The following is a 26,752-nucleotide window of genomic DNA, read 5'->3' on the forward strand; positions in this document are numbered from 1 at the left end:
GTTTGTTTTGTGCCATCTGTAGCTTGATCTTGTTCTTTGGGACTCTAAATGACTGGGGTTTTAAAACTCTAAAGGGAACCCTTGTACACCGTTGGTGGAATGTAAATTGGTGCGGCCGCTATGGAAAACAGTATGGAGGTGCCTCAGAAAACTAAAAATGGAGCTGCCATATGATCTAGAAATTCCACTCCTGGGTATATGTTAGAAGAAAACATTAACTCAAAAAGACATGCACCCCAAAGTTCATAGCAGCATTATTTACAATAGTCAAGATATGGAAGCAACTGAAGCGTCCATCAACAGATGAATGAATAAAGAAGATGTACATATATACAATGGAATACTACTCAGCCATGAAAAGAATGAAATTTTGCTATTTGCAGCAACTTGGATGGACCTAGAGGGTATTATGCTTAGTAAAAGAAGTCATAGAAAGTGTATGTTATCACTTAAATGTGAAATATAAAAAATAAGTGAACAAATATTAAAAAAGAAAAACAGAAATAGTCTCACAGAGAACAAACTTGTGGTGACAACAAGCAGGGAGAGAGAAGGAAGGAAGGGAAAGATAGGGGCAGGAGATTGAGAGGTACAAACTACTGTGTATAAAATAAATAAGCTATAAGTATATATTGTACATCACAGGGAACATGCCAATAGCTTATAATAACTTTAAGTGCAGTATCATCTAAAGTAATTTTGAATCACTATGTTGTATACCTAAAACTAATATTGCAAACCACAACTTATCATTCTTCTATGACCACTGACTTATGTTATTCTCTTATTTGCCTTTCAGCAAAAGGCCTTTAACACAGAAGTTCTGATTTTGAAACAGCAATTGGGAAAGAAAAGACTCTGTGTGGGGGCTGGAGATGACAGGGAAATGGCAGTCTTCCTCAGGCCTACAGTGAAGTTGCTAAACAAGCAAGTTCAACAAGCTGCAATTCCTCTAAATTAGTAATACTCTTTCCCAAATCCTGCCTCATGAGATTCGCTGGGAAAATTCTGTCTTTTTTGATAAGTTTAGATTTTAATTATTTTTGGCTCAGCTGTTTCTTCGATTGAAAACAAAGCAAAAGAAAACAAACATGGAGTAGGGTCTTTAGGTAAGTGTGTCCTTACACTGTAAGAACATGGAGCTTGCTGAGAGCCCTGGATCACTTCATATTTCCTGTTCCCAATTAAATTTCCTGGAATGTTCCTACAGGAAGCTCTTCATATTCATCAACTTTTTGAGTAATCCAGGAACTCTTAGAGCCTGAAAAAGGTATTAGACAGGAACTTTAGACAGAAGGAAGATGTTTCTGCATGTCTGTTAACTGGATAATATCCCTTTTCTAAGCATTAAGCAGTTGACCTCTGACTTGGAGAAAAACAGAATAGTGGCTGTTACTCACTGATGACTTTGATGGCAGGAAAACAACAGCTTGTGGACTTCTGTTTCTGTCATCCTAACAGATTAGACCCCCTGAAAGTCTCAGTACAAAACAGCTAGAAATGAGGGATTGACTATAACAGATAGTCTTTAGGATATTTGAAATCTTGAGAACACAGGAGAAACTTCCAGACACCAACAGTGGTGAGGTAGTGCTGTTACGAGGCCCAACCCTGCTCTGGAACATTCGGTGAGCTTGGCAGTCAGGAGGTTTGGGTTTTTGACACATGGAGACAGAGGTAAGTCCTTGAACTATGCATGGTGGGGACGTAGAACTGAGGCTCTGCATAACTGCTAGGACTCTCAAAAGGCTAGCCACTAGAAAAAAAGATGTCCAGGCAAAGAGAAATGACAAGAAATATTGTCTGCTTCTGGACTCTGAATAGAAAAAAAGAATTCAGATCTGTCTATATTATATATCATATATATATATACACACAAACATACATATATATGTATGTACATATGACCAAAATAACTCCCACAGCATAAATCCCACAGATAAATTTCACCAACACGAACTCAAACCAAAATTATAAACACATGAAGAAATACGTTACTGAAGGTGAGAGCTAAAAAAACAAGAAGCAATGTGATTAGAATCCCCCAAAAGATAATAAAAATGTCACATACAAGATATTTTGTTTAAAATAATCAAGGCGGTAAAATATGGACTAAACAATCAAGAAAAGGAATAAGATACTATTTATAAATACTTAGAAGATTAAAAAAATGAATAAAATAAAAATCCTAGAGATGAAAATAAAATTATTGAAATGAAAACCCAGTGTACAGGATAAGCAGCTGGGGAGACACAGTCAGAGAAAGAATGAGTGAACCAGGAGGTAAATCTAAAGAGATGATGTATAATGGCTCAGAGAGTACAGAATTTGCCTGCAATGCAGGAGACCCAGGTTCAATCCCTGGGTTGGGAAGATCCCCTGGAGGAGGGCATGGCAACCACTCCAGTTTCCTTGTCTGGATAATCCCATGGACAGAGGAGCCTTGTGGGCTACAGTCCATGGGGTCACAAAGAGTTGGACAAGACTGAGCAAATAACACTTTCACTTCACTTTCATAGTGCAAAGAGACAAAAAATGTGAGAGATAAAACATGTGGAAGATAAAATGTGTAGGTCAAATATACATTTAGAAGGTGTTTCATTCTTTTCCTAGATGTTTTACCCAGGAAAGCACAGGAAAACATATGTCACACACACAAAAAGTGACAAGAATGTTCATAGCAGCCTCACTTGCAATAGCACAAAACTGGAAACAACTCCAATGTCCACCTGCTGGAGAACAGATAAACAAATGTTGACATATTTATATAGTGAAATTGTACTCAGCAATAAAAAGGAATGGACTACTTACTGATGATACACATAATCAAATGAATGAATCTTAAAAAATATGTTGGGAGAAGAAGCTAGACAACAAAGGAATACAGACTGTATGATCTCATTCATGTGAAGTTATTGAACAGAGTAATTTAATCTATGGTGGTTGCTGCTATGGAGGAGCACGAGGAACCTTCTGGGGTGGCAGAAGTATTTTATAGCTTGTTTTGGGTATTGATAAAATGGGCTTATACAATTGTCAAAACTCATAAATGGGACAGTTATGATGTGTAAGTTTTATTGTATGTAAATTATATTTCAATAAAAAATTAAAAATTTAGAGATAAAGAAAACATTAGAAAGGATCAACGAAACTAAAAGCTGGTTCTTTCAAAAGATAAAACAAAATTGATAAAACTTTAGCCAGATTCATCAAGAAAAAAAGGGAGAGAGCTCAAATCAATAAAATTAGAAATGAAAGAGAAGTTACAACTAACACCACAGAAATAGAGAGGATCATAGTAAAAACAACTATATGCCAATAAATGGACAACCTAGAAGAAATGGACAAATTCTTAGCAAGGTACAAACTTCCAACACTGAACCAGGAAGAAATAGAACATACGAACAGACCAATAACCAATACCGAAATTGAAACTATGATTAAAACTACTCCCAACAAACAGAAGTTCAGGACCAGATTGCTTTATAGGTGAATTCTATCAAACATTTAGAGAACAGTTAATACCTATCCTGAAACTCTTCCAAAAAACTTCAGAGGAAGGAACACTCCCAAACTCATTCTACACCATCACTCTGACACCGAAACCAAACAAAGAATCCACAAAAAAAGAAAATTACAGGCCATTATCACTGATGAACATAGATGCAAAAATACTCAATAAAATACTAACAAAAGGAATCCAACAATACATGAAAAGGATCATACACTATGATCAAGTAGGATTTATCCCAGGGATGCAAAGATTCTTCAATATTCACAAATCAATCAGTGTGATACACCACATTAACAAATTGAGTAAAAATCATATGATTATCTCAGTAGATGCAGAAAAAGCTTTTGACAAAATTCAACACCCATTTATGATAAAAACCCCTGCAGAATGTGGGCATAGAGGAACTTACCTCAACATAATAAAGGGCATATATGACAAATCCACAGCAAACTCATTCTCAATAGTGAAAAGCTGACAGCATTTTCCTCTAAGATCAGAAATGAGACAAAGATGCCTACTCTTACCACTTTTATTCAACATAGTTTTGGAAATCCTAGCCATGGAAATCAGAGGAGAAAAAGAAATAAAATGAATCCAAGTTGGAAAAGAAGAAGAAAAACTGTCACTGATTTGCAGATGACATGATAACTATAGATAGAATGCTAACGGGAAACTATTAGAGCTCAATGGATTTGGTAAAGTTTCAGAACACAAACTTAATAGAGAAATCTCTTGCATTCCTTTAACAATGAAAGATGAGAGAAATTAAGGAAAAATCCTATTTACTATCTCATCAAGAAGAATAATTTAAATACCTAGGAGTAAACCTACCTAAGGAGGCAAAAGGCCTGTACTCTGAAAACTAAGATGTTAACGAAAGAAACTGAAGGTGACACAATCAGATGGAAAGACATACTATGAACTTGGATTGAAGAATGAATATTGCCAAATGACTATTTCTATCCATGGCAATTTACAGATTCAGTGCAATACCTATCAAATTATGAATGGCATTTCCATAGAACTAGAACAAAAAGTTTTTAAATTTGTATAAAAGAACCAGAATAGCCAAAGCAATCCTAAGACAGAAAAATGGAGCTAGAGGAATCAGACTCCCTGACTTCATGCTATACTACAAAATTATAGTCATAAAATAGTATGGTACTGGCTCAAAAACAGAAATATAGATCAATGGAACAGAAATAAACCTGTATATATATAGTCAGTTAATCTACAAAAAAGGCGGCAAGAATATACAATGGAGAAAAGAGAGTCTCTTCAATAAGTGGTGCTGAGAAAACTAGACAGCTACCTGTGAAAGAATGAAATTAGAACATTGCTTAGCAGAAATCAACACAACATTGTAAAGCAATTCCCCTCCAATTAAAAAATAAAATAAATTTAAAAAACAACACTAACACCATACACAAAAATAAATTCAAAATGGGTTAAAGACATAAATGTAAGAGTGGATACTATAAAACTCTTAGAGGAAAACATAGGCAGAACACTCTTTGACATATCTTTTTTGATATGTAACAACATATCAAACATATGTAGCAACAGTATCTTTTTTGATCTGTCTCCTAGAGCAATGAAAATAAACAAACGGGACCTAATTAAACTTAAAAGATTTTGCACAGTCAAGGAAACCATAAACAAAATGAAAAGAAAATCCACAGAATGAGACAAAATATTTGTAAACAAAGCGACCAACAGGGATTAATCTCCAAAACACACAAACAGCTTATGTATCTCTATATCACATAAACAAAAAACCAAATAAAAAAATGGGCAGAAGATCTAAACAGACATTTCTTCAAAGAAGACATACAGATGGCCAAAAAGCACATGCAATGATACTCAACATCACTGATTATCAGAGAAAGGCAAATTTAAATTACTATGAGGTTGGGATTCCCTGGTGGTCCACTGGTTGGGACTCAATGCTTTCACTGCTGTGGCCTGAGTTCAATTCCTGATAAGGGAACTAAGATCCCATAACCTGCATGGCAAAAAACAAAACAGAACAAAAAACATCAACGAAAAACCCAAAGCAACCACAATGAGGTATCACCTCACACTGGTCAGAATGGCCATCATCAAAAAGTCTACAAACAATAAATGCTGGGGAGTGTGTGGAAAAAAGGAAAACCTTCTACACTGTTGGTGGGAATGCAAATTTGCACAATCACTATGATATTTTGCACAAATTTGCAAATCAGTATGGAGGTTCCTTAAAAAACTAAAAGTAGAACAAGCATATGATCCAGCAATCCCACTCCTGGGCATATATCCAGAGAAGACCATAAAGTGAAAAGATACATGTACCCCAATGTTCATTGTAGCAGTATTTACAATAGCCAAGACATGGATGCAACATCAATGTCCATTGACAGAGAAGTGGACAAAGAAGATGTGATACATATATTAAAATGAATATTACTCAGCCATAATAAGAATGAAATATTGCCATTTGCAACAACATGGATGGACCTGGAGACTATTATACTAAGTAAATTACACGCAGACAAATATCATATGACATCACTTGTAAGTGGAATCTGAAAAAAATTGATACAAACTTTTTAACAAAATGGAAATGACTCACAGACTCAAAAACAAACCTATGATTACCAAGTGGGAAATGTTGGTGGGAGGGAGAGATAAATTAGTTTAGGATTAACATATATCATTATATTAACATATAAGTAACATAATTTATACATTACTATATATGAAATAGATAATTAATAAGGATCTACTATATAGAACAGGGAACCCTACTCAATATTTTGTAATAACCTATACGGGAAAAGAATCTGAAAAGAATGGATATATGTATATGAGCTTCCCAGGTAGCTCAGGTGGTAAAGAATCTGCCTGCAACGCACGAGACCCAGGTTGGATCCTTGGGTCGGGAAGATTGTCTAGAGAAGGGAATGGCAACTCATTCCAGTATTCTTGCCTGGAGAATTCCACGGATAGAGGAGCTTGGTGAGCTATAGTTCATGGGGTTATGAAGAGCTGGACACGACTGAGCAACTAACTCTTTCACTTTCATATGTATATGAGTAACTGAATCATTTAGCTGTACACCTGAAATTAATGCAAAATTGTAAATCACTATACTCCAATATAAGATAAAAGTTAAAGAAATAAAGTCATACATCAAATTTCAAATATATTTTTAATATAATTAAATAAGTTATATTTCTCTCCTTAATTAAAAACAGCCTTTTATTCTGTGCCTGTACTAGTATTTTGTCAATATAATAGTTAAAAACAAAGTGTCATGTGACCAAAAATGTTTGGAAAATTCTGGACTAAATCATGTGCTTTCTGAAAGAGTATTCTGGGGACTGAGTCTGAAGAGATAAGTGGTATCCAACAGTAGGTGGCCTAGATGTCATACAATGAAAATCAGTAAAAGGTTTTAAAACAGGGAAGTTCATGAAAAGATTTTTTTGTAATAAGTCAGCTGGTACTATGGGAAATCAATTATAGAAGGAGTTTTTGCTTCAATGTTACCCATAACTATTATGCATTTTATATAATCTCTAATAAATGGATTTTAATCCATTATATAAAATAAGAAATATTGAAAAGCAAAAAAAGAAACCAACTAGGATACATGCCTGGAAAATGTAAAGAGCCCCTAAAAATTCATGTGAAAAGACAACATTGTAGAGGAACAGGCAAATAGTGTAAACAGAAATTTCAAAGAAGAGAAAGCCCATAGAACCAATAAATACACGGAAAGTGCATAAACTCCCCATCACTACTTTAGCACCTATTGTTGTTGTTATTTAGTCGCTGAGTCACTTCTGACTCTTTTGTAACCCCATGGACGGTAACCCACCAGGGTCCTCTGTCCATGGAATTTTTCAGATAAGAATACTGGAGTGGGTTGCCATTTCCTTCTATTAGAAATAGTAAACATTTAAGTCTGAAATAATTCCAAAATGTTGAGAAGAATGTGAGCAATGGACAATCTGATATGCTGCAAGTGAGAGTTTAAATTGAGGCAATGATTTCGGAGAATAATTTGGAAATATTTATTTAGCAAAGATAAAACACGATCTAGCAATTCTACTCTTGTTTATATCCTTGACCAGCATTTGGTCCCAGGACCTTGTTAAATCTTGAAAAATCATCGAGGATACCAAAGACCATTTGTTTATGTGAGTATTGCCTATTAGTATTTACTGTATTAGAAAATAAAGATGAGGAATTAAAAAATCATGAAGTTATTTAAAAAGCAATAATAAGCCCATTACATTAACATGAATGACATATTTTTACAAAATGATTATATTTTCCAAAAATTTTCGTGATAAGGTGGCATTGTTTTATATTTCTGGAAATATCTCTAGGACGAGCTTAATAGAAGACAGCTGGTATTTGTTTCTGTATTCAGTCTACAGTGGCATATTATTTTCATTGAAGTATATGACGAAAATAAATACATAGACATAGAATCAGAAAAAGGAGGAGTATTTTCAGATGACTGTGGCTTTCCTTCTTTGGTACTATACTCCAAACTAAACAAATGGTAGTATTTTAAAGGTCAGTTGAAATTAGGAATTTGAAACTTTATCACTAAACTTGTTGTACTCTATTAAAAATCTATGGCCTAGGACTTCCCCGATGGTCCAGGGGCTAACAATCTGCCTGCCAATGCAGGCGACATGAGCTTAATCCCTGGTCTGGAAAGATCCCACGTGCTTCGGGGCAACTAAGCCTATGTACCACAACTACTGAGCCCACACCCCAAAACAAGAGAAGCCACTGCAGTGAGAAGTCTGCACAGCACAACTAGAGAGTAGCCCCTCCTCGCTGCAACTAGAGAAAGCCCCCACAAAGCAAGACCCAGTGCAGCCAAAAATAAATAAAGAAATAATTAAAAAAAAAATCTTATGGTCTATCTTGCACTTTGGAGGGACTTTTTTTTTTTCAACCCATGGGTCATTTTGTAACATTTTGTATTGGTTGTTTAGAAAATATTGGATTACCAAGTTGTACAGATTTTTTCCAAGTGTTCATATATTTAATTACATTATACAGTATAAAAAAATCACTACCCATTTCATCAGAGAAATCGTGAAATACTGAGAAGTTGTCAAGGTTACAACTGGATTCAAGTTCTCAAAAATTTGAATTTTTGATTCAAAACTCACATCATCAGTTTTTGATAAAATGTCTGTCAAACACCCAAGACTGAAATAATCATGGTTTGTCTGCCAGTTATTCTTTCAAATAAAAATATTCCACAAAGAAAAATTCTTGTTCATCTTGCAACTCAAAACAATTGCACAAGCACTTTTCCTTGAGGCACTATTGCACTCGGGCACACAACACAGTACTTTGTGCTTACTTTCCATGTGACACACAGAACATTACATAGATGAGGATGGAACAGTTGACATTTAAGAAATTAATATTCTTAAGTCATGTTTTTAAACCCCTAGTGAAGTAGTAAAGAATACGACTACTAGTGGTGCCACTACCTTGGTTTGTGTAAGACACCAGTTGTTTTGCCTGCCTTGCTTTTATACCAGCAGTGCAAATCTCAACACAATGGAAAAAGCAAGTACATCTCTGTATTATTATGAAAATGGTTTTGACCTCATGGATTGCCTGAAAGAGTCTTGGGCCCATGAGGGGTCTATTTGACCACACTTTGAGAATCATCAGCCAAAAACTTTGTACACAAAAACTCAATATTTTCATATTTTTTGTCACTGCAAAGACAAGAAACAACCATCATCCAGAAGAAGGATAAAAAATTGAAATGATATGAAAGGGAGTAATATACAGCACTGAAAATCGACTAGTGATAAATACATCAAGATAGATGTCTCACACATAACAGCTAAAAATACTCATGCAATATCACAGCATTTATGTAAAGTTTAAATATATACAGTACAAAACAATAGTATGGTTTTATATATATATATATATATATAGTAAATATGTAGAAATGCACTGGAATCATAATTACCAAATTCAGGATAGTTACTTGTGTAAAGTAGAGAATGAATTACATTTGGAGAGGAGATACACAGAAAGCTTCAAATCCATTTGCAATGCTTTTTTCTTAAGAGAAGTGGTTATAAGAGGTTCATTTCATTACTGTTTACAGGTCTTTCTATTCTGAATAATTTCATAATAAATAATAGCCTCAGTTCAGTCGCTTAGTCATGTCCGACTCTTTGCGACCCCATGGACTGCAGCATGCCGGGCTTCCCTGTTCTCCTGGAGCTTGCTCAAACTCATGTCCATTGAGTCAGTGACACCATCCAACCATCTCATCCTCTGTCGTCCCCTTCTCCTCCTGCCTTCAATCCTTCCCAGCATCAAGGTCTTTACCAATGAGTCAGTTCTTTGCATCAGGTGGCCAAAGTACTGTAGCTTCAGCTTCAGCATCAGTCCTTCCAATGAATATTCAGGACTGATTTCCTTTAGGATTGACTGGTTGGATCTCCTTGCAGTCCAAGGGACTCTCAAGAGTCTTCTCCAACACCACAGTTCAAAAGCATCAATTCTTCAGCACTCAGCTTTCTTTATAGTCCAGCTCTCACATCCATACATGACTAATGGAAAAACCATAGATATAATGGTCATCTGAGTTAAATTCACCCATTCCAGTCCATCTTAGTTCACTGATTCCTAAAATGTTGATGTTCACACTTGCCATCTCCTGTTTGACCACTTCCAATTTACCTTGATTCATGGATCTAACATTCCAGGTTCCTATGCAATATTGTTCTTTACAGCATCGGACTTTACTTCCATCACCAGTCACATCCACAGCAGGGCGTTGTTTTTGCTTTGGCTTCATCTCTTCATTCTTTCTGGTGTTATTTCTCCACTCTTCTCAAGTAGCATATTGGGCACCTACCAACCTGGGGAGTTCATCTTTCAGTGTCCTATCTTCTTACCTTTTCATACTGTTCATGGGGTTCTCAAGGCAAGAATACTGAAGTAGTTTGCCATTGCCTTCTCCAGTGGGCTGTGTTTTGTTGAACTGTCCACTATGACCCGCAGGGGCAGGGGCTCTGGGTGCTGCAGTCCTGGGTGTGGCATAGCTGCTGAGCAGATGATCCACAAACTGTGAGTATCTAGGAGTCTCCAGTGGAGGCGTGGGTTGGCGGTGGCCTGCTGCAGGGTCCAGGGCACATTGCGTGCATGAACCTTTTGAAGGAGGTCGCCATTATTTTCATTACCTCCACCTAGCCTACCTACTCACATATCCTTTCAAATATGAGTACTTGTTGTGGAGTTAAGCAGTTGAATAGGTGAAATATTAATATTGAAACCTTGGCATGCAGATAAACAGGCATAGCTCAGAGATAGTGCATGTTTGATTCCAGACCACCACAACAAAACAAAATATTGCAATAAAGTGAGTCTCAAGAATTCTTGGTTTCCCAATGCATATAAACAGCTATGTTTACACTATACTGTAGTATATTGAGTGTGCAATAGCATTATGTCTAAAAAACAATGTACAAACATTTAATTAAAAAATACTTTATTGCTAAAAAAGTGCTAACCTTCATCTGAGCCTTCTGCAAGTTTTAATCTTTTTGCTGGTGAAGGGTCTTGCCTTGATGTTGATGGGTGTTGACTGATCTGGGTGGTGGTTGCTAAAGGCAGGGCTATGTGTTAGTCACTCAGTTGTGTCTGACTCTTTGTGATCCCATGGACTGTAGCCCACCAGGCTCGTCTGTCCATGGGATTCTCCAGGCAAGAATACTGGAGTGGGTTGCCATTTCCTCCTCCAGGGGATCTTCCCAACCCAGGGATTGAACCCAGGCGTCCCACATTACAGGCATATTCTTTACTGCCTGAGCCACCAGGGAAGGCTGGGGTGGTGTCTGGCAATTTCTTAAAATAAGAGACAATGAAGTTTGATGCATTAATTGACTCTTCCTGTCATGAACCACTTCTCTGTTACATGCAATGCTGTTCAGTAGCATTTTACCCACAGTAGAACTTCTTTCAAAATTAGTCAATCCTCTCACACCCTGCTGCCTCTTTATTAACTTAGTTTATGTAATATTCTAAAACCTTTGTTGTCATTTCTATAATCTTCAAAGAATGTTCACCAGGAGTATATTCCATATCAAGAAATCACTTTCTTTGCTCATCCATAAAAAGCAACTCCTCATCCATTAAAATTTTGTCAGGGACTTTCCTGGTGCTCCAGTGGTTAAGAATCCACCTTCCAATGCAGGGGTTGTAGGTTCCATTCCTGGTCGGGGAACTAAGAGATTCCACGTACCATGGGGCAACTAAGCCTGTGCACCTCAACTAGAGATGTCCCCAAGCACAAAGACCTAGTGCAGCCAAAATACAAAATAAAGAGTTTTATTATGAGCTTTCAGCAATTCAGTCACATCTTCATGCTCCACTTTCAATTTTAGTTCTCTTGCTATTTCCACATCTGTAGTTACTTCCTCCCCTGAAGTCTTGAACCCATCAAAGTCATCCGTGACTGTTGGAATAAACTTTTTCCAAACTCCTGCTAATGTTGATATTTTGACCTCTTCTCATGAATCATGAATAGTTCTTAATGGCATTTAAAATGATGAATCCTTTCCAGAAGGCTTTCAATTAGCTTTCCTCAGATCTATCAGAGCAATCACTATCTACAGCAGCTATAGCATTATAAAATATATTTTTAACTATTAATAATAAGACTTGAGAGTCAAAATTACACCTTGATTCAAGGGCTGCAGAATGGATGTTCTGTTTGCAGGCATCGATTAGTCTCAATAGGGGACGGAAGAGGATGAAATGGTCAGATAGCATCACTGACTCAACGGATGTGAATTTGACCAAACTCTGGGAGACAGTGGAGGACAGAGGAGCCTGGCGTGCTACAGTCCATGGGGTTGCAAAGAGACACGACTTAGCAACTAAGCAACAACATTTCCATCAGAGCTCATGGGTGACGAGGTGTAGTGTCAGTGAGCAGTAATATTTTGAAAGGGGTCTTTTGTTTTTTTTTTTCTGAGCAGTAAGTCTCAACAGCAGGCTTAAAATATTCAGTAAATCATGTTGTTAACAAATGTGCTGTAATCTAGGCTTTACTGTTCCATTTATGGGCAGAGGCAGAGTAAATTTAGCACGATTCTTAAGGGCCCTAGGATTTTCAGAATGGTAAGGAGTGCTGGATTCAATTTAAAATCATCAGCTGCATAAGCCCCTAACAAGAAGAATCAGCTTGTCCTTTGAAGCTTTGAAGCCAGGCATTGACTTCTCCTCTCAAGCTATGAAAGTCCTAGATGGCATCGCCTTTCTATACAAAACTGTTGCTTAGTGTAGCCACCTGCATTCAGCACTTGTTGCTTTATCCTGAGCTTTCATGATGTGGAAATGGCTTCTTTCCTTAAACCTAATTAACCAACCTCTGTTAGATTTTCTTCTACAGCTTCCTGATCGCTCAGCTTTCAAAGAATTGAAGAGAATTAGAGCCTTGATCTGGATTAGGCTTTGGTTTAAGGCAATTTTGTGGCTGGCTTGATCTTCTGTCCAAACCACTATTACTTTCTCCATCTAAACAATAAGGCTGTTTTGCTTTCTAATCATTCATGTGTTCACTGGAGTAGCACTTTTAATTCCCTTCAAGAACTTTTCCTTTGCATTTACAATGTGGCTAACTGTTTGGTGCAAGAGGCCCAGCTTTTGACCCGTCTCAGCATTTGACATGCCTTCCTCATTAAGCTTAATCATGTTTAGTTTTTGACTTAAAGTGAGAGATGTGTGACTTTCACTTGAACACCTGGATGCCATTAAAGGGTTACAATTGTCTTGATCTCAGTATTATTGTGCCTCAGGGAATAGGAAGGCCCTAGTAGAGGGAGAGAGATGGAGAAAGGCTTGTTGGTGGAGCAGTCAGAACACACACAATATTTATCGATTAAGTTTGTCATCTGACATGGGTACAGTTTGTGGTGCCCCTAAAAAATTACAGTAGTAACATCAGTGGATAGGTGTTACAGTAGTAACATCGCAGATAACCATAACACATATAATAATGAAAAAGTTTGAAATAGTGCAAGAATTACCAAAATGTGACAAAGTCAGGAAGGAAGAAAATGCTGTTAGAAAAATTACTTGCTTGATGCAGGGTTGCCACAGATCTTCAATTTATTAAAAAACAAACAAACAAAAAACCAAACAGTATTTATTTGCAAAACAAGATAAAACAGGTACATATATATGTAAAGTCAGGGACTAACTTCACAGCCATGGTGTCATTCTCCTTAATAACACCAAAAGACATTCAGCTGTATGGGGCTGCTTGTTCTCCTTAGAGGTAAGGACAACCCAAGCTGACTATTTAAATAGATCACCTTCAAGTCACTCATTCTTATTTACAGAAAGGATCTCTCCATCTCTCCTTGCAGGTGTAAACCGAAAGTGTCTGCTCCACAGCAATCCAGACAGAAAACGGAGTCTCTCTATGTTTTCAGCATTGTCAGCAGTCAGAGCTCTGAGGCATCTGCTATTTTAATTCCATCTTCAGGGGGCTTCTTGCCTTCTTGAACTTTGGAATTGAAGTGGAGGTACCCTGCTCTGCTACTGTCACTGTAACCTCAGCAGCCTTTGAACTTTCAACCTACACCCTCACCAGCACTCCAAGCCTGCCCTTTCCAGGGATCTGAAATGTAAAACAAACTGCCTGGGCTTAGTGGTGTGCATGCTTGCTCAGTCACTCAGTCGTGCCTGACTGAGACCACCTGGACTGTAGCCCACCGGGCTCCTTAGTCCATGGAATTTCCGAGGCAAGAATACTGGAGTGAGTTGCCATTTCCTTTTCCAGGGAATCTTTCTGACCCAGGGATAGAACCCATGTCTTGTGCATCTCCTGCATTAGCAGGCAGATTCTTTACCACTGAGCCACCTGGGAAGCCCTAGTTAGTGGTGACAGACACCAAAATGATCTTAACTTCCATAATCGCTTTTTCATTTTGGCAGACAACCTCATGTTTCTCAAAGGGCTTCCACTTAAAGACAAAACCTTCAGAACTTTTTGCTTTTTGGAAGCAGATATCTGAAATATGGAAGTACTGTTAATGAGCCCAAACTTTTACTGCTCTCTGCGCTACAGGCCAATAAATTAAGAGGAAAGCTGTTGGGGAAGAAACAGTGATTTCATTAGAAAAGTCAGCAAACCAAGGAGATGGTGGACTCATGCCCCTAGAGAATAATCTTGCCCAAGTTGGCATTCATGCTTCTTTTACACTAAAAGGGGAGAAAGTAAAGTCAAACACTTCCTGCTTCGCATTAGCCTCTGAAGGGATGTGCTACTTTCTTTCTCTCTGCAGTGGTTCTCAGGTGGGCTTGGGCAGGCTGTTCCTGTGAGCTAAACAAAGTTATTTTAGCTTACTCATGAACAAAGCTGAGTGTAGTGTTCAAACTTTTAACTGGCAACTGCTGGGTTTTTTAGCATTTACAGATTCTTCTGCCTGGGCAGACACCTGGAATGGCCTACCATACAAACTTTTATTAACAATTTTATTTTACTTTATTACTTTATCTTATTAATTATTCTATTATTTATTTTATTTTAGCCATGCCATGTGGCTTGCAGGGTCTTAGTTCCCCAACACAGGAATAGAGCCTATGCCCCGCTGTAGTAGAAGCACAGAGTCCTAACCACTGGACAACCAGGGAATTTTCTACCATACAATATTTTAATAGGCCTTAATATAAGCCTGCTTCTGGTAGACACTGATCCATAGCAGAGCAACTGGCAAGGCCTTATCCCAAGTTAAATCAGTCTCTTGATCTATTTAGAGACATCTCTTTTTAATGTATGACTCATTTTCTTGGTTTCTTTTTCTGTTGATTGTGCTTTTCAGGTTGAATGTAGCTTGAATGCCTTAATCTAAATCAGTGGATAATTTCCCTAAGAGGGCTTTAACCACCTCAGAGAATTTTTTTTGTCCAGGTGGGTGTGCTTTCACTCATTCTAAAAATGTGCCCACACAAACACTAACGGGTTATCTGAAGTTTCTTGCAATTCAAGGCATCTGAGTAAAGTCTAGTTTTCAGTCCTTGGTGGGACAGGTTCCTCTGTAATGTGTCTGGGGAGGTCTGACAGCAGTCTTTAGGTTATTTTTAAGACCTTGAGGGAGAGGGCTCTTGTCTCCTTTGGGGGGATTTTCATGAGCTCCAGCTATAGGCTTAAGGCGTTCTAGTGGAACCCTGATATCAAGTTATTCCAGTGAAAAACTTCAGGGTGAGGTCTATTAGACAGTTAGTTAGCTCGTTCCCCACTGTCCATTTTACCCTGGGCTCCTGTGGGGAATTAGGCACCTCAAGTCCAAGGGATGCCCTGGGCCTCTTCATGCGGAGGGTTTCTCTCTTTCTCCTGCATGAGATGCTCAAGTCTTTTATTGTTGTCTTCTGCGTTAGCCGAGGGCAATCTGTTTTCCTCTGTTCCTCCTCCTTACAGTAAGACATTGTTCCTTCCCCAATAGTGGCTCACCTCTCCAGTTATTTGCCTCTGGGAATCCGGTGCCGCTGCCAAAAACTTGGCATTTCATCTTGCATCTTCTTTCTTCTATTGTCCCCTGTTGAATACTTTTAAAAGCAACATCTACTAATTGAGAAGGGTTCATTCTAAAGGTGCTATCTAATTTCTGCAACTTGTTCTTGATATCTGAGGCATTTTGCCCAAAAAGGTCAAATTTCCCACTCTAACATTTTCAGGGGCCTTGGGACCTGCGTCAGTATGACATCTGTAGGCCTGATAAGTCCTTTCCAAAAATTCAGAGAGGTCTTCATTTGTTTTGCAGAATTTCTTGAATTTTGTTCAAACTCTTTTGCTTTGGTTTTCCTTTTCAGAGTCCTGCCAAGATGCACTAATAAGTAATGCTCGAATAAGGGCCTTCTTTCCTCACTGGGGTTCTAATTTGGGTCAGCTGTGGGTTCCGCCAAGTGGGCTTCAGGTGTAGAAGATACCTATAAGGAGGATTGCAGTATTTCCAACTAAAGATAAACCCAGCTGGCTAGCTGTTTGCTTTTAGGCCACCTAAGAGATATTGGCGCAAGGGAAATTGCCAGGTCCTTGGCCCAAATTGGGTGCCCTGTCAGGTCTTAGATGGCGATATCAGACCAAGTCCCAGTGCCTCAGAAACTAACACAGAATGTTCTAATTGACCTCTATAAGGAGGGGAAGTCCTAGCCTCTGTGTCAGGAACCGGAGCTGGATAGGAGCAGAAGTAAGAGAAGGGGTGGATATATATTGGCTTAACAGCCAGAGTAGTTAAGGTCTGAAGCAACAGATCATCGTTTTCATTCCCTTCTTTTCTCTGATAATTGTATAAATGTTTTCACATAAAGGATTTTACCATTCTTCCCTGTTTCTTCACAAAATAGCTACAGTCATTTGAAAGCCACTGTAAAACCAAAGCTAACAATTGATCTATTAAAAGGATGCCTTTTTTGCTTTGGCACCAACCAATGGAGATTAAAATGTAACTGAACAGAAACTTGATTTCTGCCATGACAATTTAAGATATAATGACTTATACCATTTACCAGGATATACCAGAATTTTAGAAATTCCATATAAATTTCTAGAATGTGTGTATTAATAACATTTACCCCGACTTCCCTGGTGGTTCAGTGGTTAAGAATCTGCCTGCCAATGCAAGGGATGTGGGTTGGATCCCTTCTGGGAAGATTTCACATGCCAGGGGGCAACTAAGTCTGTGCGCCACAACTCCTGAGCCTGAGCTCTAGAGCCCTTTGAGCTGCAAGTACTGCGTGAGAGTCACAACAACAGAATCTGCATGGTCTAGAGCCCGCACTAAGACAAGCCACCGCAACGAGAAGCCCATGCACCACAAAGAACAGCCCCCACTTGATGCAACTAGAGAAAGCCCGCGCACAGCAATGAAGACCCAGCACAGCCAAAGAGGAAAAAAAATTTATCCATGTAATACAATCTGAGAAGTTTTATCACCGCTCATTTGACAATGCCTCGTATGCAATTCAACAACTCAACCAAATAAGCTCACTTAGTTTAATATTCCTCCCTCTGAGAGAGAAAGCAAACAATTTGAGATGTTCCAGGGACCCTCCAGGAACTCTCCAAGTTAGCCAGAGGTCAAATGAACTCCACTTAGAACTTATCTTTGGGAAGCTTGTCAAAAATATAAAAATGTTTTAACCAGTGATAAAAGATCTCAATGGCAAATACAGATCACTTAAAGAAACTCACAATCTATTACCAAAAGCAGTTCAATATTTTAAGAAACCTCTGTCCTCTTAAGAGAAGAAATTCAGGTTTTGTGCCACTTTTAAGATTTATTTTTTCAATTATGTTTAATCTTATCTTAGAACTTAGTTTAGTTTCAAGTTATGAAAATCTGGAGAGACTATTTTAGATAGATATTCCCAAACCATTATTCCCACAGAGTTTACCCAAAACTCTTCATTTACCTCTATTTTAATTAAAAGCTTTTGTAACAAGAATAATAAGGTTGTGTTTGATTTCTAGTAAACCTAGGTACATTAAAAGTATTATACTTAATGTTGATGACAGAGGCATATCTGTATCAAACCAACAAGCTTATGCTAACACTAGATATTAATACTGAATATTTTCTAGATCACATGAACCTCAAACTCATTGTGGCCAGTTTCTTTTATGCTTGAGTATTTTATATAAGCACTTAATTTTCTTTAAGCTAATTAAATAGAGTTCTTCTACAAATTATTATTGGGAATGCCACCATAACACATGTACAGACACAGGGACTTTCTAGTTCCCATTCCAAAATTTTAGCCATGAACCGGGTACAACAATGCAAAACCCACCAGTTACAAAAGAGACTGGATTCAAACTGGGTTTCTGGCAGGTAAGACAAATCAAGGTCATCTGTTTAGATGGCTAAAGTCTTTAATATATTTATGGAAAAGACAATTCTATTTCTATTTATAGCTTTTGGTGATTTTAAGAACGAAATGGAAACTTTCTCTTCTTTCTTGGAATGTCCCACTCTTGGACAAGAACAGACAGGTTTTTTTCTTGTTCCTTTACTCCATCTGACATCAGTAAAAGTTTTAAGTAGCACAAAACTGATTTGGCTATCAATGAAGAAATAGTACCAAACAAAATGAAACTTAAAAACCTAAAGAACAAATAGAAAATCCTAAATAAACCCTCAAGCTTGCTCTTGGAGTTTTACATGTACCCATGACACAGGAGACCAGAAATGACATAATCAACACAGCAAGGGTAGCAGCACATGGTGCACAGGGTCCCAAGGTGACCTGCCCAACCCCTCTGTGGAGATCCTAACAGGTAGTGTGGCCACACATTGTTACAATAAATATCATCTTCCTCTCACCCATGGGTTCATAGTTGTCATCAGACCCCTTAAAACGCACCTTAGAGGACTTTCTTTAAGGATAGTTTAAACATTCCTCATTTTTAAAGATAGAAATTCAAGACAAAACACAAACGCCACACAGAAATACTACCATCCAAAGGAACGAACTGGTTCCCTAGTCAGGTAAAAGTCCAACAGCTCTTTCCTCTCTTCAACAGCGTACCCAACTTAAATACAAATCAAATAGGTTTGTTCTGGAGAAAAAGCCCCAAACAGAGGAAAAAAAGTTTCTAGCTGTGTGCACCAGAGTGACTTACCCTACTGGAGGGAGCCTGTCGGAGCCCAAAGGATTCTTTGCTCCAACCGCGAAGTGCTGGGGCAGCCAGTGTCACTTTGGTGAACTCTGAAGGGAAGATCCTCAAGACAAGTGGTCCCTGAAACTGTTAGGACCTTACCCCAGAATTCCCCAAGGGAGGTCAGCTGGCCACGAGCAGAAAGGCCCCTGGACAGCTCACCAAAACGTGTTACCGAATCCAAGCTCTTACTGCTTGCCACACAACAGGCCAGTAAATCGAGAGATAAGTTGCTGCGGCAAGGTCTAGCAAGCAAGGACTAGCACTTTATTCAGAAAGTTAGCAAACTGAGAAGATACTGGACTTGTACCCCCAAAAAAGATCTTGCCTGAGTTAGAATTCAGGCTTCTCTAGAAGGGAGGGAGTAGAGTTAAACACTTCCTGGTTCCCGTCAGCCTCTGGCGGAGGGGTGTGTTAATTTCTTCTTCCCTGCAGTCCTTCACAGGTGGGCCTGGTCAGGATGCTTTCTGTGAGCTAAACAAAATTCTTTTAGCATAATATTCACTACCTGGAAGGCAGGGTTCCTAGAAATAGGCCAGTATGTATTATTTAAGCTTGTTGGCAACATCCCTTTAGTGATTAATTTGTAATAGAATAAAAGAAGTTCTTCCCTAATATAATATTATATAAATAAATCTTAGAGAATCCTAATTCCCATTGGAGGATCCTTGTGAAAGGTTGCTTGAAAGCTGTACAGTCTATCCATTCCCCCACTCTAAAGTGCATCCCTTAAAGAAGATGTGGTACCTATACACAACGGAATAGTATTCAACTATAAAAAAGAACAAAATAATGCCATTTGCAGAAACACAGATGGACTTGGAGGGTATTATGCTAAGTGAAATAAGTCAGAGAAAGACAAATATTGTATGTCACTTGTATGTGGAATCTAAAATATGACACAAATAAACCTATCTGTGAAACTGAAACAGACTCACAGACATAGAGAACAGACTTGAGGTTGCCAAGGGGGAAGGGGGGTAGCAGAAGGACAGATTGGTAGTTTGGGGGTGGCTGATGCAAACTATTACATATATTAATAGAATGGATAAACAACAAGATCCTACCATATAGCACAGGAAACTAGATTCAATATCCTGTGATAAACCATAATGGAAAAATGGAAAAAATAGAAAAAAGAATGTATATGTATGTATAATGAATCACTTTGCAGTACAGCAGAAATGAACACAACATTGTAAATCAACTACATTTCAATCAATGCATCTTTGACTTAATTACATCTTACCACACACTGTCTGTCTGGACCTCATAGTTTGAGTCCCTCACCCAAATTACTTTTATTTGTTTTGTATACTAGTGTTGCACTATTGGTTTTCAATGCAGAACGTTATTTTTGAAAAAATCAATATCAATCAATTAACCGGTAGGCTTTTCAAAAATCCCTGAGACTGGTTTTTGCCCTCCCCCGCCACCCCTACCTCCTCATTCAGGCTTCAGGAGGCATTCATTGCCTTAGAAAAGGGATGTGAAAAGAAGTTAGAGAGAAATAACAGTGAATTGTCAGCCTCTGAATTTCAGAATGAACTTGTGAGCCTCACAGCAAAGATAGTACTTTCAGAAAATAGGATTTTAAGTCTCTCGAGTAGCAATTTTGAGGTTAAAAATCTCATGACTGTGAAGAACTAGGATATGAACCTTGTTGCATAAATAATACATTTGGGGGTGTTGTGGGGAAGGGGGACTAGGAAAAACCTGAATAGATGGAGACTACTGCTAGTTGACTGAGCTTCCCCCAACTAGACTAAGATGACATTTTTTTTCACCAGGTGAATTGAGACCCAGGGTTCAAGTCATAAATTTAGTAAAATACAAAGTAATAAAACCAGGCTTCCCAGGTGGCACTAGTGGTAAAGAACACACTTGCCAATGCAGAAAACATAAGAGACAGGGGTTCAATCCCTGGGTCAGGAAGATCCCCTGGAGGAGGGCATAGCAACCTACTACAGTATTTTTGCCTTGGAGAATCTCATGGACAGAGGAGCCTGGTGGGCTACAGTCCATATGGTCTCAAAGAGTCGGACACAACTGAAGCAATTTAGCATGCACAAAGTAATAAAGAAAATCACATTCTTTGCCTATTTGAAGTCATGAGGGTGTTTGTACCCTTATACATCCTTGTGAAACATACTCTTGCCCTGAGCAGGAGATATGGAAGGTTGTTGCTATATTAGAGTTCTCTTGGGGAGGCCCCACAGGAAAAAATTCCTGGGTCTCAATATTGGGAGTATTTTCTTCCTCTGGGCAACTGGCTTATTTTTAGTCTGGGAAACTGTGACTTGTGGATCTGAGTGAATGCCTCTCCTAATTTTGGCTGCATAGAAGCATGGAGTTAGCTCTGAGCCCCATCTGCCTTTTGCAGTGGGGAGAGCCTCACAGCACCCATTTAATCTGCTATTGTCAGCCTGGTGACTGTTCCTCCTGCCTGTTTCCTTCTGCGCTATGCCTTTATTTACTCTCAGTCTGGCTGGACTTTCTGGGAAGTGGACCCTGAGACAGAATTTAAGGTTCAGAATATTTATTAAGGTGTACCCTTGGAATCAACACCTATGGGAGGAAGTGGAGAAGAATCAAGATTGGGGAGGGGGAAAAGTTGAGCTTTGATGTAGCCCCAGCGATAGCCTCAGCTGACCCTAGGGAGGGCTCTGGGGGTAGAATGAGCCTTCTTTTGTTGTCATGTCTGACCCTTAGTTCAAATTTGTGCTGCATCACCAAGTTCTTCACTGGAGAAGGGTCTTGGTAATGCATTAGTGCTATAGACTGAATGTTTGTGTCCCCTGAAATTCGTGTGTTGAAATCTAGTCTCTGATGTGATGGTGTTTGGAGGTGGTACCTTTGGGAAGTAATCGGGAGATGAGAACACAGCCCTCGTTGAATGGAATGAGTGCCCTCATAAAAGAAACCCAGAGAACTCCCTCATTTATCTGCCACATGAGGACACAGCAAGAAGATGGCCATATGTGAACCAGAAGCAGGACCTCACTAGACGCTGACTCTTCTGGCCTCTTGTTCTTGGTATTTCAGCCTCCAGAACTGAGAAATAAATGGCTGTCATTATATGTCACCCAGTCCAGGGTGATTTGTGATAGCAGTCTGAACGGACTAGCACAATCAGTGTCCACCACAGTAATTTTTAAAATCTACAACACTTTTTTTTGGTTGTTGTTAAAAAAAGTCATAAACAACTTTTGGAAAAAGGGCACAAGTGAGTCATTAAAAATAAGTGATCCTGTCCTCATTCTTGCTTACTTATGTTGTCTCTTACTTTAACTTTGATCCTGAGCCTTTGCAACTTGGTTCCCTAAAACTAGAATGGGTTCTCTCCTCTTTGACTGGAGAGTGTGAAAAGACAGGTCTACTAGAGAAGAAAATTGGATTCCTTCTTCAAGGCCCCGAGTATTATCACCTCTTCTCTGCTGCCTCCTTCTCTGTCTCTGCCAAGCCTGTGACATCGCACTCTCATTATCCCTCCCCCGCAGACAAGACCTTCCCTCAATCTGACCTCCTCTGAGTGTTCTCTTTACAGAACAGTGCTACCACCTAATTGAGTGGTGTCAGAATCCAGACAGTGGATTCCTATCCATCTCCAAGTCCTGTAATTTTTATTTCAAAAATACCTTACCAACCCACCATTTCTATTTCCAGTGCCACCCGCTCCTCACAATCTCTTGCCTGTACTATGTTAGTAGCCTCCTATCTTTCTCCCAGTCTCTATTCTTCCTTTCCCAACAACCCATGCTCCACACAGCAGCTGGGGGACTTATAAAACTGCTGATCTAATCATGTCACCCTAGTTCAAGCCTGCCAATAGCTCTCCCTCTGGGCCTGCACGACTTGCCCATATCCCCGTCTCACCATCCTTATCAGTGTTCCTCTCCTCTCTGCTGTTTTCTGGACACGCTGGCCTGCTTTGATTACACCAATGGACGGTGACTTTCTCCCCCCTGTGGTCTTCTCTGATTGTGATCTCTCTTCTCTTCTGCTTTTCCTTCACCTCTCCTGCAGACTAATAACTCCTGTTGGTCCCTCAGATCTCAGGTCAGATAAGGAAGATAAGCTGTCCTTACCTTCCTGATGAGGTCAGTCCTTTCATTTCATGATCTCTATCCATTGTGCTTCCTTGAAGTACTGGTCATATAGCAATTTCATAATTAATTAAGGAAAGACTTTAACATCTTTCTCTTCTGCTGCTAAGTCGCTTCAGTCGTGTCCGACTCTGTGCGACCCCATAGACGGCAGCCATCAGGCTCCGCCGTCCCTGGGATTCTCTAGGCAAGAACACTGGAGTGGGTTGCCATTTCCTTCTCCAATGCATGAAAGTGAAAAGTGAAAGTGAAGTCGCTCAGTCGTGTCCGACTCGTAGCGACTCCATCGACTGCAGCCTACCAGACTCCTCCGTCCATGGGATTTTCCAGGCAAGAGTACTGGAGTAGGGTGCCATTGCCTTCTCTTCTACTAGAATATAAATTCCACAAAGGTTGGGATATCTTGATGACCGCAGCATTCCCAATGTCTAGCACAGGATCTGAACATTGTTGTTGTTGTTCAGTTGCTAGGTAATGTCCGACTCTTTGTGACCCCATGAACTTCAGCACGTCAGGCTTCCCTGTCCTTCATTATCACCTGGAGTGTGCTCAAATTCATGCCCATTGAGTCAGTGATGCGATCCAACCACCTCATCCTCTGCCATCCCTTCTCCTTTTGCCTTCAATATTTTCCAGCATCAGGATCTTTTCCAATGAGTTGGCTGTTCACATCAGGTACCCAAAGTATTATAGCTTTAGCTTCAGCATCAGTCCTTCCAATGAATATTCAGAGTTCTCACAGGGAACTAGTCAATGCTCTGTGGTGACCTAAATGGGAAGGAAGTCTAAAAATCTGCGAGACAGAATAAGAGACACAGATGCATAGAACAGTCTTATGGACTCTGAGGGAGAAGGTGAGGATGGGACGTTCTGAGAGAATAGCATTGAAACATGTATATTATCATATGTGAAACAGAACACCATTCCAGGTTTGATGCATGAGACAAATGCCCAGGGCTGGGGCAATGGGATGACCCAGAGGGATGGGATGGGGAGGGAGGTGGGAGGGGGGTTCAGGAAGGGGAACACATGTAAACCCATGGCTGAGTCATGTCAATGTATGGCAAAAACCACTACAATATTGTAAAGTAATTAGCCCCCAACTAAAATAAATAAATTTGTTAAAAAAAAGAGTGTGTATATATATATATATGTATAAATGTATGTATGTATATAACTGATTCACTTTGCTATATAGCAGAAACTAACACAACATTGGAAAGCAACTATATGCCAATAAAATATTTTTTATAAAGAGGTGCTTTTTGCTTTGCTTTACTTACTAGATAAATATGTACTTATTTACTGAGTCTCTTTAAAGCATCAACAATTTATCAGTCAATGCCTTGGCATAGTATCTGGCATATATTGGATGAGCAATACATGGTTTTGGATGAATACTTTGAATCAACTACTTGGATGTCTTGGGGAAGAGGGAGTAGAAATTTTGTGTGGCTGCGTGTGAGAGATTAAGACCAAAGGTTAGAAATTACCAAAAGGTAGAATTTTCCAAAAAAACAATACAAAGGATGAGTAACTTAATAGGAATCACATCCAAACATTTCTATTGGATGTTTTTGGGTTTGGGGATTATGGGTAATTTTTGTTGTATTTTAATAGTCTTTTTCTGTGTTTTCTGAATTTTCTACAATAAATATTATTTTCATGATCAGAAAATATCTATTTAAAAAGCATGTGGACTATTGATAAAGTAATGCATTCTCTGTCCCTAAAAGTGTTTGAGCAGCTGGAATGATGCTCAAATGATGACAAGCACCTGCCAGTGATGACAAGGAAGGGATTTCTCTGTGGTTGGGTCAGAGGGAGGTTGGACTCCATGTACTCTAAGGTTCTTCTAATTCCCACACCCCATTATACTGTTAACTGAATAATAAGTGCCGAGCCCCCTTTCTTGGAAGAACTTGGCCTAGTTTATCTGACTGTCTTACACTCTGCCGGTGAATGACTTCCTTACAAGGAAGCTCACAATGACAGTATCGACTGTAGTGGAATTTGATTTATATTCACCTGAGGCTGATATAAAAGGAGGATTTCTGGACAGTATAGTGGTGTCAAGAACATGAATACATAGGTAAGGGATGTTTGCATGCTAAAGCTTAAGGTATCCCTCTGTGAAATGTTTTAGTGAGTCCTGATTAAAACGGTTTCAAAATAGCACTTAAACACACATACCCTAAGTATTATATTTCATGGTTAACCTTTTAAGATAGACGTTTCCAAACTGTGCTTTTGGTTAAATTAAAAAAAAGATGGACTTACTCAGACATTGCTTTTCTCTCTTAACAAAAAATACATTTAGAACATTTCCTCCTTATTACAATAGCTTTGAATAAGGAGGAACAGAATATTCCCAGGGGCTATCAAGTGTGTATGAGTGAATTTCCATTAAGAACAGTGCAAGACACACTAAGTTCTTCTGATTACATGAAGTCCCAGACTAATTAGATAGAGCAATAGGGACAATGACATAACAAGACTGATTTCTACAAGCTACATGTGAAATTGTTTTGCTGTCACAACTCCTGTGTAAAAGAATATGTGGATGTATATGTGTATAAATGTGTACAATACTGACAAATGTGTATTATCCTAACGTAAGTGGACTGGTGGTTAAAAAACAAAACAAGGCAAAGAAAGATTCTTAAAAAATTCTGAAAGTAAAAATTAGAATTATTACTATTATCTGCCCCCTCCCAAGTTTCTGGTGAGGTCTTATGGAGCTCTGTAATTCCTATTAACAAATAATGTTTGTCATTTGTTTGAGTATTTTCCATTTTTACATTATTTGCCTATTTTATAACTCTTTCGGAGAAGGCAATGGCACCCCACTCCAGTACTCTTGCCTGGAAAATCCCATGGACGGAGGAGCCTGGTAGGCTGCAGTCCATGGGGTCGCTAAGAGTCAGACACGACTGAGCGACTTCACTTTCACTTTTCCCTTTCATGCACTGGAGAAGGAAATGGCAACCCACTCCAGTACTCTTGCCTGGAGAATCCCAGGGACGGGGGAGCCTGGTGGGCTGCTGTCTATGGGATCGCACAGAGTCGGACACGACTGAAGTGACTTAGCAGCAGCAGCATAACTCTTTTAGGTTCTCAGTTGCTTAGTTGTGTCTGACTCTTTGTGACCCCATGAACTGTAGCCCATCAGACTCCCCTGTCCATGGAATTCTCCAGGTAAGAATACTGGAGTGGGTTGCGCTTTCCTTGTCAGTACTAAAGTGAATTTTAATCATTTTTATTGACTGAAAGACAAAGGATGTGTATTTTCCTTCTATTCGACTAAAGCTTTAAAAAGGTTCAAAAAGGCACCAGGAAGTATGTAAACACAATGTGTCTGATTATCATCTTACAGAATAATGCACAAGAAAGTTCTAGGATTTTTGGCTCCCC

At 38.9% G+C, this 26,752-nt stretch overlaps 1 long non-coding RNA gene across 1 annotated transcript in view; it reads left to right on the forward strand.

Moving 5' to 3' along the window:
* LOC145538498 (uncharacterized) overlaps positions 1-1,769 on the forward strand; it is a 57,846-nt gene extending 56,077 nt beyond the window's left edge. Inside the window, exon 5 of the long non-coding RNA XR_014076945.1 lies at positions 800-1,769. This is a non-coding gene — a long non-coding RNA (uncharacterized LOC145538498). The remainder of the gene's footprint in view (positions 1-799) is intronic.
* Positions 1,770-26,752: the final 24,983 nt, after the last annotated feature.

The sequence above is a fragment of the Giraffa tippelskirchi genome, chromosome 2, assembly GCF_054371585.1.
Source record: "Giraffa tippelskirchi isolate mGirTip1 chromosome 2, T2T-mGirTip1v1.2.pri, whole genome shotgun sequence".
NCBI classification, from domain to species: domain Eukaryota; kingdom Metazoa; phylum Chordata; class Mammalia; order Artiodactyla; family Giraffidae; genus Giraffa; species Giraffa tippelskirchi.